Source organism: Lissotriton helveticus, chromosome 7, assembly GCF_964261635.1.
Source record: "Lissotriton helveticus chromosome 7, aLisHel1.1, whole genome shotgun sequence".
NCBI classification, from domain to species: domain Eukaryota; kingdom Metazoa; phylum Chordata; class Amphibia; order Caudata; family Salamandridae; genus Lissotriton; species Lissotriton helveticus.
In genome coordinates, this window is record NC_136068.1 from 585153384 (window position 1) to 585168394 (window position 15011).

A 15011-nucleotide genomic window follows, 5' to 3' on the forward strand; every position below is an offset into this window, starting at 1 on the left:
CTACCCTCTACGTCGCCCAAACTGCAACATTGTGATTGTGTCCTCCGCCTCGTTACCTGCTCGCACGTAATTTAAACAAGGCCAAACTCGACCATCAAGTACCCCACCCCCACACAATAATGCTACTATACAGTTGCAAAGTTTGGACACAGTCTACGACCGTCAACCATTTCCCCCCCGCACCCCCGCTTGGTCCCTGCTCCATCCAGCGGAGGCAACAAAGGCTTTTAAGACAGGATAAATTAACCATGTCTACCCCTCCAAGACCTCGCAGTCAAACCACTCTTGTCCAATCAAAGTCCCCTGATTATACTCATCACTCAGAGGCGCCATCCCAATATCAGTCCTGCTCCTCCAACCTTCCTCCTGCAGCCTCATCAAGAAGTAGCCACACCGGGCTGCGACGTGTTTCTCTCGACCAGTCTTTCAGCGCCTTCCGTAGGGCCTTCGGGTCCATGAAGATATGTGATCGACCCTGTATGTTGACACGCAGTTTTGCTGGGTATACACAGCATAATCCACACCAAGATCACAAAGTTGTTTTTTCATTGGAGCAAACTGGCAACGCGCTTCCTGGACTCGTATCGTAAAGTCTGAAACAAAGAGATCGTGGATCCTTCATACTCCAAAGGCTGCTTTTCCCTGGCCAGCTTCAGTGCCACGTCACAATCTCGATGGTTGAGTAGTTTAGCTATGATCGGGCAAGGAGGTGCTCCAGGGGGTGGCCGAGGCCCCAATGAGCGGTGGGCTGTTTCCACCACGAACATGGCAGAGAAGGAATCCTCGCCCAGCAGCCTTTTCAGAAACTTCTCTATGAAGAGTTCCATGTTGCCCGTATGCGTTGTCTCCGGAAGGCCTGTGATCCGAAGTTTACAGCACCGAGAGCGCACTTCTAAATCTTCTCTTTTATCCTTCAAGTCGCGTAGCACCCTGCCCAGTTGTTTATGATAAGTATCTAAGGTAGTCTGCGCCTCTTCCGCCAGCCTCCGCTCGGACATGTCCAGCCTCTCAGCATGTTTATCCAGTCTCTCGGCCATGCGGTCCATTCTGTGGGATAGTGCGTCCATTTTGGTGCCAAGGGATGGGATACCGCTTTGCTGGCTCTTCTCCATTGCCACCAGCATGCCACGGATATCGTGTCTCAATTCCTCTGTCGGCTGGTCCTGCATTCTGGCAGCGTCTTCAGTTGAGGCGTCGCGGGACTTTGACCTCTTCTGTTCGAACGACAACTTTGTTTTTTTCCTGTCCGCTCTGCCCATCCAGGCTTCTGAGGACTCCCAGAGGGCAAACAAAAAGATCGTGGCGGTTCAAGGGCGACCACAACACCACTGCTGCCGCTGCACAATCTGTGCGATGGACGTCCGATAAATGCGAGCTAGGCGTTCCCACAATCGGAGGTTGCTACCAGCACCACCCGGCAGGTACTCTCTCTGGCGCAGATTCCAGCCCTCAGTGCGTGCCCCTAGGACGTTGCAGCTACCCCCTGCTGCCAGCAGCCAACAGCCAGGCAGGTGCACCAGTAGTATGGACCACAGGGAGATGCTGCCCCAGCAACCAGGCTAGATCGACATGTGGGTCCTCGTAGTTATATGACTTGCCAACGGAATCATGGGGTCAAGCGTGACTCGGGGTCAATCACTATAAACACTCCTCAGACCCAAGTAAATCTGAGGAAGAGATCATGCACTGCCAGATATGCTCCCCAGCAGCTAGGTAGTGAGGTGAGGATTAGAGTCACCAAATGGTGGTCAAAGGAACCAGTAAGCAGACCTCAAGTCAGGTGCCCAGCGTCAGGCCAGCAGGCACCTTTCTGAGCACGTCAGGCAGGTCCTGAACCTGCAGCAAGGTGGCGATCCGGGGCACAAGGGATATTCTCAAGGTGAAACACCCACCTGCAGGGCCACTTCGAGGAACAACAACAGTCCCCAAGCCTCAAAGTTGCGGCACCTTACCGTACGACAGGCAGCTATGTCCGAGGCACTGCAGCGTGCCACTCCAGCAGGCGCCCCACAGAGGCCAGCTATAATTCACGCTCCTAGCACACAGAAGGTAGGGGGAGGACAGCGCCACCCAAGCAGCACCAATTTGTCAGCCGCGACTCCGGTAGTTATGAGCTTCAGGCATGGGGCAGAGGCCATTCAACATGGTTCCCCGCAGGATCGCCGTATCACAGCTGGCATTTTTGCGGGGCTCCACACAGATTTAGGGATCAGATGGGTAACCGCATAGGGAGCCTCCACATAATCATGTCAAGCTCGCCCGCATCCGAACCTCACAGGCCGTGCCGCCCCTTGCCGCATATCCAGGCCGGGGATCTCTGCCCACGCAGCTCCGCAACAACGGGGTGCCGTACTTCACTTAGGGAGCTTGCAGGAGGGTAGAAGTGGCACGAGCTTGTTGGCCCTAGACTCCGACGTCCAGGAACCGGTCAGTGGTAGTTTATGCCCTGTAGATGGCGGATATCTAAAGGATATGCAGATGGTGTTATGGTAGCGCTTGACTCAAGCGGCCATCTTGGACGCGAGCTAGCTCCGCCCCCCCACTGCCCGACCTTCTAAAGTACGTAAAGACAACAAGGGTGTGAACTGTGTAAAAATGTCAATTCCTGCGGTTAAATTTGCATGATTACTTTCATGTGTGTGCTGAATGGATAATATTTGAACTTTTGCGAACAAATCTAAACTGCAAAGGAGATAATCTAGACTAGAAGAATTAAAGGAACCCAATCTAGTGTATGTGGCTGGGATATCTCCTTCAATTCTCCCGTTTAAGATAACGCCATTGATTGCTTTGATGAATGACGGAAGCAATTTCCCTTGTTTATCTGCTTTTATCTTGTCCGGGAAAACGGTGGTAGGAATTGAACATGCTATTTCTTGAGGGGATTTACCCCTGTTGTTAAACAAGGAGATTAGAGATTTTTCCATTGAAGTCCACAGCTATTTTCAGCGGGGGTACCCCCTTGCTTCTAGGGTTAGTTCAATTTTTCATGAAGGTTTTTGCACAGATGGGGTCATTTGAAGACCCAGGCGGAATATTGATGTTAAAAAGTAATAAGTCTGAAATGGGCTCCATTCTTTCTTTCCGGCACTTAATACTGATGCATTGCACATTTGGGAGCAAGAGCTCAATTTCTACCGGATGCCAGTCGATTTCTTCTTTTAATAGGATAGCTAAACCCCCTTTTGAGTGTCCTCTTCTTGAGGCCTCTGCTGCAGTGACAAACATGAAATAATCTTATTGTGAGAAATGTACCAAAGTCCAGGTTTCTTGCAGCAACACGATAGGCGGTGAATTTTCCACTATAGAAGACAACTTTTCAGGAGTTTTCCCGCTATATTCCAAGACACTATTTATATGCTGCAGCTAAAAAGGCAGTTTTAAATCTTTGCCCGACTTATTACTGTGACCCCTCACTAGATGTCTCAACATTTCTACTTCTTCTCTATTTGACAATGCCCACTCTAAGGACTGTGCCTTTATAATCTTTAAATCATTTGATCTCAAAGAATTGGGGTAAGATAGGCATCTACTCTCCCTAGGGCCATAAATGCCGATTTTAATAAGGGGAATCCATTTGATTCTAGATGCACAGTCTAAAGCCAGGCATTCAGAGAGGATGAATCTGTTTAATTTGAGGTCCTGTCTGGTCCAGACTTTAACCCAGCAGAGTAGAGGGTGACTAGATCAGCAAGAAATTTTACTCCAAGCTCGGCATGTACAGACCAAGCCAGTGTACATTGCTGTACCTGTGCCAATCTTTGAGAGATTTATTTTCTACTATTTGGATTGAGTATGTCTTCACATATCCCCAGACCTCACTCTCATTGCTGCCCTGTGACTCAAACGCAGCCACATAAACTTTAAGCAAGACTTGCGTGGACCAAGAACCCAGCCTTTGAGCGAAGCAGGCTATCTCGATCTAATCGGCCCCTCTTTTTTCCTCTCCTGCAGTGTATTTCAGTTATTCTTGGCATCAAAAAGAACCCACATGTAATGAAAGGCGGCCACTTTACCCATGGTGTGCTAGCCCACCTTGAAAGTCTTAGAACTAGTGGACCCTGGGCCTAGAACCATAACATAAGATTTTGATAAATGTATGGCCAGTTCGAGGCTATCCATAAAGGCAGTACCTTTATCAAGAAGAATCTGTAATCCACTAGCCGTACGGGCCATTAAGACTGCTGGTTGGCATACTGCAACACTGGGAGCGGCCTATGACCCACCTTAGGGCAGTCTGCCTGACTTGCAAGAAAGGCCTCTTCAAGCTTATTGACATATGACCTTATCTGAAAGGGGTGCTGCAAAGTAAGGAGAGGGAAGATGGAAGATGGAAGAAAGGGTAGATGACTGTAGGTTTGAAATAATGGCAGCTGTGTGTCGAAAGTTGATAGCGTGTGACCATTAAAAGGTAAGATACGATCACTGACGTAGACTGAAGTAAAGTTTGACACATACGCCAACCTCTCAGATAGAAGCAAACCTTCATTGGAATATTTCAATGATCTATAACACGGATTATTGTTTAAGTCCAAATTACCAGTGTTTCATGATTTGTGGTTTGGATCAATGGCCGCTAAAGTTGTTTTAACTATTTCAACTGGTGAATATCGAGGAGTTTTCCAATTGGTGTGTTAGATATATTAGAAATTTGGCATAACAGACCCTAAAAATTCAACTGTCACCACGAGCCTAGTTTTTCATTGGGTGAATTATACACATGTTGTTTGTCTATATTGCAGCAGGTAGTTTTGGGGTAGCTGTTTGTCTTATGCATCTACGTTTTTAGATGCATTACTACCTACTGTTATTTCCATTGGAAAATTTGACGTCCTGTCTCCTGATTGCTATTTAGTATACTAGATGATAAAGTTAGCTTGATTTTCTATAGGATCTGTGTTGCATAGCATACAGCTCTACTTTCTCTGTGTTTCAGGTCTGCCTGGATCAGTCCTAACTCTGCAAAATGCTTTCATTTTGGTCCTTGAATAAGGAGCTTCTCAAGTGAGTTGTGCCCACCAAAGCAATCAGGAGTTTGTTGCTCGGATGCAGAAAAAGACAATAGAATATTTGGGTGAATTTCTCTTTTTCACTGCCATCACTCCCTTCGACCGGTTCGTGTTTTTTGGACATTTCATCCAGGCAAATAAGTAATATCTTTGAGTTGCTGACCGATCTGTACTGTTTGTTTTCTTTACAGAGTTATGTAAATCTATCACTGTAGCTTGCTCTCGGATGCATGTGTTAAATATGAGGGTTTTTTAATGAGCCATTTTTGCAAAAGGCAACTCGAACATCTTAACTCCATGCAAACATGAATAGTCCTATTCTTCTTGAAGTAATTTAGTTTTAAAATGCACCATACTGGTATAATAAATACGCTAAAATGTTTGGTAGCAACACATATAGCAAATTTACTCCAGTGCTTTTATTATGTTATTTATTTTGCGTATGAATGTTATGACCGCATTTCTAGTGCGATAAACAAACGTGGTGGGTGGAGTGCTTAAATTAATCGCAGTCACTGTTAATTGCTCTGTGCCAATAGCCAATGCATTCTTTTGTTTGCAGACTGTGCCACTGCAAACGGGGACCAATTAAATGCAAAACAGTATTTTTTTTGTGTTTTTTGTTGTTGTATTATTCTAATATGAACAGGTCAGCTCAGGCAGCTTGGCTAGGTCCTCTGTGGACAGAAGTAGAAGCAAATACAGACAAAGATAATCTTTGTTATACGTAGAGCTCGCTACTGAAATGTAGCTGTTTTTGAAAACTGCAAATAACAGGTGTTTCCGTTACCTAACAGAGTAGAATTCCTGTTCCTATTTTGTAGTGATGCAAAACTGATTATGTCCTGCCATAAGTGAGAGTTTACCTCAGTTGTACTACCATACCTGCTAGCGCACATAGCCTCATGCTAACACTATATTGAACCCAAATTCAATCCTTTAAAACCAATGCCACACTTATACTCCGAGCTGGTGTACTGCTATTTCTTGTTTTATGAAGATAACAATCTTGAACTGCCATGTTGGGCAAGATTAGTTTATTGTTCAGGCCTACTAGCCATTCAAGCCTACTGTGTAGCTGGATTTTTTTTAATCTATCTATAGACCAGAAATGTTCTACTTGGGAGAAGATGGAACTTCGCTTCTTATTGTGCTGTTGTGGTATGGCCAAGGCTATACTCTGGTTCCCTTGTCAACAGCATTGTATTGTCCTTAGAGATGCAATTTTTCATCTCTGCCTCTTCCCATGGCCAAGGAAACACTAATATATATATATATATATATATATATTGCCAAACTTTTCCAACCAGGGAAAACAACGGGTCGCACAGCCAACCTGGATTCAAACAGTGATCCTTTTTATTTCAGTTATTTCAAAAACGGGCAACAGGCGCAGAGATCTACGCGTTTCGGTGTCACTCCACCTTGCTCACGATCACTGGGTATGCCACACCCACAAACATTTAAACATTTTTTTCCCAAACACAAAAGCATTTCCTGTCACATGATGTACTAAGGATTCTGGTCCTTGTAGTTTTAACCAAAAGTTTGAAAAAAAGTAAAAATAAAATAGAATGCACCCTTTTCCAATATTAGAATACATTGAATGTTGCTCAAAAAATTGCATTGATTCATGCATCTTCCATTAAGCTGAATTGTTCCTAACTTTGTACCGCCTTTCAATAGGCTAACTCATAATTATGATATTCAAGAATCAATTATACATATGGTTCTAATTCCATTGTCAAGTTATAGGTGCACATGAAGTTCCTCCGACTGGTTCAACCCATTCGGATGCAGGGTCCTCAGATTGATTATAAATTTAGATTCTGCTTGTCTCAGTTTCTTTGCACGATCACCTCCCCGCTCACCTTTTGCTATAGTTTGAATGCCATAAAATCTCAGTTTCTGCCAATCACCCTGATGTGAGAGTTCCATGTGCTTGGCTATGGCATTGGAGCGGTCCTTATGAATTGTGGCCCTCATGTGTTGTAAAATGCGGTTCTTAAGTTCCACAGTCGTGCTGCCCACATATTGCATGGGACAGGGGCACTCCACTACATATACAGTGATTTATACAAATTGAAATTAAACTACGGCCCAGACAATTTAACCAAAGACGAACGCCTGGCACTAAACAATCTAGCTGAAGACGACAAAATAGAAATAAAAGTGGCCGACAAAGGCGGAAATGTTATAATCCAAGATCGCAGTGCATATGAAAAAGAAGCAAATCGCCAATTGAGGGATCCAATGCACTACGAAAAACTGAAATTCAATCCTACAATGGAGCTTAAAAGGAAATTGGACGAAAAGTTGAGCTGCTGGAAAGAGCAAGGATTGATAGACGACATGGAACACAAATTCCTAACTGTGACTCACCCGACACTGGCAACCATTTATTTTTTGCCTAAGATCCATAAGGATCAAAGAAATCCACCAGGGAGACCAATAATCTCCGCCAAGGGATCATTATTGGAGCCGATGGCAGAATATGTGGATCACTTCCTTAAACCCTTTGTGTCAAAATTGAACTCCTATATACAGGACACCAGTGATTTATTACGCAGTCTTGTTGATACCCCATGGCAGGAATCCTACTGGCTGATATCGATGGATGTCATTGGTTTGTATACCAATATTGAGAATGAATTGGGAGTGCAAGCATGTAACTTCTTCTTAAAGGAGAGAACTTTGGAATTCAACAGTCACAACAAATTGTTACAAGAAATGCTGACAATTTGCTTAGAACAAAACATCTTCACCTTCGGGGGAGAAATCTTCAAACAACGAAGTGGGACAGCTATGGGTTTTTCCTTTAGTCCATCTTACGCGTGTCTCACTATGGGATGGTGGGAGCAGGAAATTGCGTGGAATTCAAATAATGAATCATTTGTGAACAAAGTGGTGAGTTGGAAAAGATTCATCGATGATTTATTAATAATCTGGGATGGAACAGAACCAGAGTTCCAGGAATACTTTCAGATATTGAATAATAGTGTGAAAAATCTGAAATTCACCTACAATATGAGCAAAGAGAGAATAACATTCCTGGACACAGAGATTTATGTTAAAAACCAACAAATACATACGACCCTCCACCGCAAATCAACATCAACGAACGCCACACTAGAAGCCACTAGCTTCCACCAAAAAATTTTACTTAACAGCATTCCATACGGTGAATTTTTAAGAATCCGTAGAATATGTAGTGAAGAAGAAGAGTGGAAGAAAAACAGCAAAAAAACAATGGAAAGATTCATCAAAAGGAAATACCCCTTACAAACAGTAAGAAACAGTCTCATAAAAAGCAATTCTAAATCTCGAGATGAATGTTTGAAGAGAAAAAATAAAGAAGAGGATCTAGAGACGCAAAAAATCCGTCTCATTACAGATTACTCACAAGAAAGCGAAAAGATAGGCAAAATTCTCCGAAGGAATTGGAAGCTATTACAGTTGGATAGTACAGTCAAGGAGCTCATGGGAACACACCCAACGATAACTTACAGACGTGCCAAAAACTTAAAAGACCATTTAATACACAGCCACTTCCAGAGGAAAAGACAGGATGACTGGCTGAAAACTAAAGGATTCATGAAATGCCATGGATGCAAAATGTGCCAGATAGCCAAACAAACAAAGGAAATAACTTTGGCTAACAAAAAGAAATGGCAAATAAGACAATGCATAACGTGCAATACACCTTTCACTGTATATGTAGTGGAGTGCCCCTGTCCCATGCAATATGTGGGCAGCACGACTGTGGAACTTAAGAACCGCATTTTACAACACATGAGGGCCACAATTCATAAGGACCGCTCCAATGCCATAGCCAAGCACATGGAACTCTCACATCAGGGTGATTGGCAGAAACTGAGATTTTATGGCATTCAAACTATAGCAAAAGGTGAGCGGGGAGGTGATCGTGCAAAGAAACTGAGACAAGCAGAATCTAAATTTATAATCAATCTGAGGACCCTGCATCCGAATGGGTTGAACCAGTCGGAGGAACTTCATGTGCACCTATAACTTGACAATGGAATTAGAACCATATGTATAATTGATTCTTGAATATCATAATTATGAGTTAGCCTATTGAAAGGCGGTACAAAGTTAGGAACAATTCAGCTTAATGGAAGATGCATGAATCAATGCAATTTTTTGAGCAACATTCAATGTATTCTAATATTGGAAAAGGGTGCATTCTATTTTATTTTTACTTTTTTTCAAACTTTTGGTTAAAACTACAAGGACCAGAATCCTTAGTACATCATGTGACAGGAAATGCTTTTGTGTTTGGGAAAAAAATGTGTTTAAATGTTTGTGGGTGTGGCATACCCAGTGATCGTGAGCAAGGTGGAGTGACACCGAAACGCGTAGATCTCTGCGCCTGTTGCCCGTTTTTGAAATAACTGAAATAAAAAGGATCACTGTTTGAATCCAGGTTGGCTGTGCGACCCGTTGCTTTCCCTGGTTGGAAAAGTTTGGCAATAAATAGCGGCTTGGTTCTGCCGCAGGACACCGCACATACGTGAGCGCTGCGCAAACTCCCGCGTAGGAACCGCTGTGGAGGTTATATATATCTCTCTATCCGGTAAAAAAACATGCAGGAATAATAATACAGCAGAGGGAATCGTTAATCCCAATAAACTACTAGGCATTTTTTAAACCTTATTTATTATTTGACATTACAATCTTGATTTCTTGCATAGATCATTATTACCACAAGGCTGGTGCGGTTCTGTTACACAGATAATGGCTAGAAATATAAATCATACAGATATATTATATCAAATACACATGCAGAGTGTTAACATGCATTCATCATTCATCTAATGACCCAGTCGTTACCATGAGTCTTATTTGATAAGTTATTCGTCATTCATATATTTCTACCAGCACACGCATTTAATCATTTACACTTATTAGACCTCCAATACTTCGAGTCATTATTTTATGGTTACTATTTATGTCTCATTAATTCTCCTGTCCCTCTCCCAACTGATGCATCATTGGCAACCTGAATAATAAATTTTTCTATTACCATATCAGTTCTGATTTCTTTCATTCTAAGTTCCTTGGCCAGATACCAGTCTAGGAGTCTCCATCCCAAGATGCTATCATTGTTCCCTCTGATTGGAACTTCCAGTTGGCATGCGTCTTTTAGCCAGTATCGGCGTCAATAACGCAAATCTAACTTGCGTTCTCATTTCAGTTGGTTTCAGTATGATTCCCAATGTGCAGTGTTTGATTGTTTTAATGGCTATGTTTGCTATTGTTTTTAATCTATGGGATACATGAAGCCAGTATTCGCCTACCTTTGCACACTGACATGTCATTTGTGCCAACGTGGCCTCACTATCCCAACACCAGGGGCAACAAGGATTTTCCAGTTAAATTTTATGAATTTGTAAGGGTGTCACATAAGTACGATGAAGAAAATTCAAATGTCAGTTTAAAGTGTGCATTACTATATGCCCCCCCTCAATCACTGCATCTGTCTTCCATTCTCTGGCTCTTCCAAATCTGCCTCCCAATGTTGATATGCTTTCATGGGGATGTTCATTCTATTCCCTTTCAGCGCTCTAAATATGCGAGTAATCGGTCTACGACTCTTCCCCATTTCCAGCAGCACATCCATCATCCCTTTAGTGGCAGGGGCCCATGGGAATTCACACCAAATCTCTCTGGTAGTTAGTTTTGATACTGTAAGAAATGTCCCGGGTAGATTCGAAATTGATCCTGCACTTCCCTGAAGGTCACAAACCTATATTTCGGTTATTGACCCCAGCGTAGTGACAAATACCCTACCTCTCTCCCGTGTGTCATATATTGGCTAGAGATCTAGAAAAAGGGACAACTTCATCACCGGAGTGCTGTTAAACCGTACCCGCCATCTTGGAGGCTTGCACTTTCTCTCCTGGGGCTGGGGCACAGACAGTGCTCCTACATCCGGAAGCTCGTCAACACTGACAGTGGCACGAGAGCCCCGGAACGGCTTTCCTGCCTCTTTTCCCTTACGTTCCAGCAGCCTTGCAGGAGCAGTGGTCCTGCCGCAACTTGCATGCACCATCCATAAGGGGTGGGGCTACCATTCTGGTTTAAGCAACATCGTGGCCTGAGAGCACCACGGCCGTGACACGCTCCCTGGCTGGGGGCTGCATACTCAGCATTTTGAGCCAACCGGAGTGCCATCACGCCACCGGCTCCAGTTCCTATCTGGGTGAGTCTGGAGGATTTGTCTCCACCTCTCTACGCCTCCCTGGATATTGTGCTTGGGCCTAACCATGCTCTTGGGCAGCCATGTGGTTTCAGTGCTTGGGCCCTCCTGCTTCCTGGAGCTTCGCTGCAACCCTGAGTGATCCACTCACTGAGGATATATTGACTGACCGGCACAACGGCCTGGTGAACCATTTTCTCTTGTTTCCTTTTGTTTTGGGACTAGCTCTGCTTTTGCAGGGCATGTGAACTGTGCGGTAATTGAATGGTGAACAGGCCCTAGATTCCTGCCATTGGCCTCCAGCTGCATTCAGCCTATCCCCAGCACCGCTTTATGGTCCAATACTGCGTAGCTTCATGTGAAGGTCTTTGCACATGAACCCCACTGCCCATAACGCTTGTGAAGATCTGCCCCTGCGGCCCTCTAATAACTGGCTACAAGAGAGCACAGATGAACTGAGACTTCCGACTTCTCATTGCTGTTTTCCTTCCTTCTGAGGGGCAGACCACACGCCTGTGAAGACATCGCTGTCACGCCTGGAGACGCAGTGTAAATTGGCAGATGGGCTTCCGGGCGCAGAGCGGGCCCATCTGTGCACGGCCGAACAAGGCTGGGCTGGGCCAACTCTGTTGGCTATTTGTTTGGATCCAGTTTCTTAGTGTTTGCAACAACATCCTTGGGTACCCAGGAGAGGCAAAGCCCTGCTTTGCTGCTAAATAACGATCAAAGATCCTTCAAGGTGGCATTCTGTTTCTTTTTTTAAAAAAAAAAATTTTTTCAAAGGTATGTTAATTGATATTTTAAACACAGAGAAAAAATGCGACAGTCCCGCGCATCGTCCCACGCAGTGGCTAGCATTGAAATCAGCCCAAACTCATCACGTTAAACCGGACAAGGTTCCCTTCAGCCAGACCCTTAACATACAGAGTAGTGCTCTAGTAGGTGCAGTTCCTGATATAGACGGGGAGTACCAGACGGCCTGTGAGGTAAGTGGGAGATCGGTGTGAGTTCAGGGCGGATGCCCCCACATCAGCTCGGCTGATAACCTACGTGCTCCAGGCAGAAACTAACAGCAGCCACCTTACGCTAGGTCAAACGGCGAGCCTCCACGTGCAAGTTCCTTGGCAGGCATTGTCATAGAGGAAGCGATATGAGGGAATCACATTAACAATAACAAAATACAAAGCCCCCCCTCCCCCCCCCCCGTGGTGGTAGCAACTTACATAGGTCAAAGGTCAAGGCGCGTAATTTTGGGAGTTCACAGTTGAAATAGGTGAAGGGCTCTAATGCTAGCAGGACACACTGCGGACGGCAGACCTTTGGAGAGAAAAGTGACCAATGGCCCCCAGCGGAATTAAAAGTTCTTAAAATCATCCAGGAAAATGTCAGCCATCCTCTCCAAACTCAATAGCTTCCAAAGGCACGAATGCCAAAGGGAGGTGGCTGGTGACTCCTTCCGTTTCCACGCCGCAGCGAGGGTGAGCTTGGCCGCCCCGATGCTGAGCCACATAATCTTCTTGTCTGCTTTAGTCTGATGTTCGAAATTAGTTTCACGGAGACCCAGTAGGGTAGTGGCCATCGAGGTAGAAATGGGGTATCCCAACATCTCCTTGATTTGGGCAAGAATTTCCTCCCAAAACGGACGGATGATAGGGCAATCCCACCAGATATGCTGAAAGTCTCCTAGTAGCCCACACCCCCTCCAACATCTGTTGGAAGTGTCAGGGAATATCTTTCGCAGCTTGGCTGGATGTAGATACCAATCCATCATGGTTTTCATGTGTGCCTTCCTAAGTTCCACGGAGTGGTTAAACTTGGCTATGTCTGACCATAAGTGTGTCCACTCCGTGTCAGAAATGTCCCGTTGAAGGGTCCCTCCCACATGGACATGTATCGAGGCCTAGGGGAAATCGCAGTGGAAAGTAGGAACCCATATATAAAGGTGATAGCACCCTTCATGGAGGGGGTTTTGGTCAGAAAGGCTTCGAACATCGCGAGGGGTCGTGTAGCTGCATCTCTCACTTGAGGAGACAGTGCCCAGTGGAGTAATTGAGCGTGGTGGTAACGTTCATTCTCCTGAACCCCATAGTCCCTCTTACAGTTGTCGAAGGTGAGTGGGTCGAAGTTATGGAATAGGTGTGTTAGTGCCAGACAGCCCCCTTTCTTCCAAGCATCAAAGGGGCCCTCTGTCAACGCTGGGTGAAAAGCGGGATTAAAGTGTAGGGCGTAAAGGGGGAGGGGAATGTAGTCCACCTATCATCCTTGGAGACGGAGTCCCAAACCTTCAATGTGGTGCAAGTGGGGGTACTGATGTAAGCATTTTTGGGCCTGTCGTTCTTGGGCTTCCATACCAGGTCCCAGATCGTCCTCCCACGCCCCCTTCCTTCTTCGGCCTGCGCAGGATGGCGAAGGAGAAGCATGCTCGACCCCCTTGCCTGATAAAGCGTAACATCATAGATTTCATTCCCCGTCGAGTTCAATGGGCAGGGCCTGGAACAAGTATAATAGCTTGGGGAGAAGGGACATTTTAACTGCATGAATCCTCCCCAGCCATGATATGAACATTGGCTTCCAGTGGGCCAAGTCGGCCTGAATCTTGGCTAAGAGCGGGGGTAATTTGGCAGAGTAGAGTTTACCCAGCGTGGGAGTCAAGTGGATCCCCAGATATAGAATAGAGGAACTGGCCCATGGAAGGGTTGTTAGCGTGGGGGAGTGTGAGGTTAAGGACGTAGGATTTATCATAGTTGACCTTGAACCCTGCTACCGCTTCAAAGCGCTCCAGGTCCGCCTGCACATGGGGGAAGAGAGTGGGCCGGGTCAGAGAGGGAGAGAAGGACATCGTCCGCGAAAAGTGATCTTATGTGTCTCCCCAGTGAAGGGTAGGCCGTGGATATCGTGGTTGGCTCTCACCGCCAGCGCCAAAGGTTCTATGCTTAGAGCAAAAAGTAGAGGTTAAAGGGGACACCCCTGTCGTGTGCCCATTCACCGCTACTCTGGCCATGGGGGTGAGGTAATTCGCCCGAATCACGGTCAAAAATTTAGAGGAGAAGCCAAAGGCGGTCAATGTCTGAAATAAAAAAAAACAATCCACCCTGTCAAACGCCTTCTCGGCATCAAGCCCCACCAGAACTGCCTGGATTTTGAACCTACTGGCTTTTTCAATCAGGTGTAACACCCGCCTCCTGTTGTCGTGGGTCTGTCGTCCCTTAATGAACCCTGATTGGTCCGGATGTATGAGTGCCGGCATTAGGTTGTTGAGCCGTTGGGCAATGATGGAAGAATAAAGTTTCGCATCCAGATTCAGGAGGGCAATCGGCCTATAAGAGGCACATTTACTGGGGTCTTTCCCGGGTTTGGGTATGATAATTATCAGGGCTTCGGCCATCGTGCCTGAATTCTCACCTTCGTCCGCCATGCCGTTAAACAACCGGACTAAGTATGGGCTGAGTTCAGAGGCAAAGGTCTTCTAGAAAATGGCCATGTACCCATCCGTCCCCGGGGCCTTATGGGGTTTCAAGGCCTTAATGGCCGCCATCACATCTTCTTCTCTGGTGAAGGGAGCAGAGAGCGTCTCATTCCACTCCGCTGATACCTGGGGTAATGATAATGTCTGCAGGTACTCTTTTTGCGCGGCGGCATCAAGAGAATCCCACGAATAGAGATTCTTGTAGAAGGAACCGAAAAGCTCGGCCTTAGTCTCATCTTGGTGTGTCAGTATCCCCTGAGCGTCCTGAATCCCCCCAATGTATTCACGCTCCCTCTTGTCCCGGAGCTGCCTGGCG

General features: G+C 45.6%; 1 protein-coding gene across 2 annotated transcripts in view; it reads left to right on the forward strand.

The window, feature by feature from the left end:
- Positions 1-15011, forward strand: part of CDC25C (cell division cycle 25C) — a 291408-nt gene that overhangs the window by 19546 nt on the left and 256851 nt on the right. The window contains exon 2 of one of the 2 annotated variants that reach the window (XM_078652713.1): positions 4937-5074. The exons of the other annotated variant lie outside the window; for it this stretch is intronic. The gene's annotated coding sequence lies outside the window, so the exon portion shown is untranslated. The remainder of the gene's footprint in view (positions 1-4936; positions 5075-15011) is intronic. 2 annotated transcript variants of the gene reach the window in all.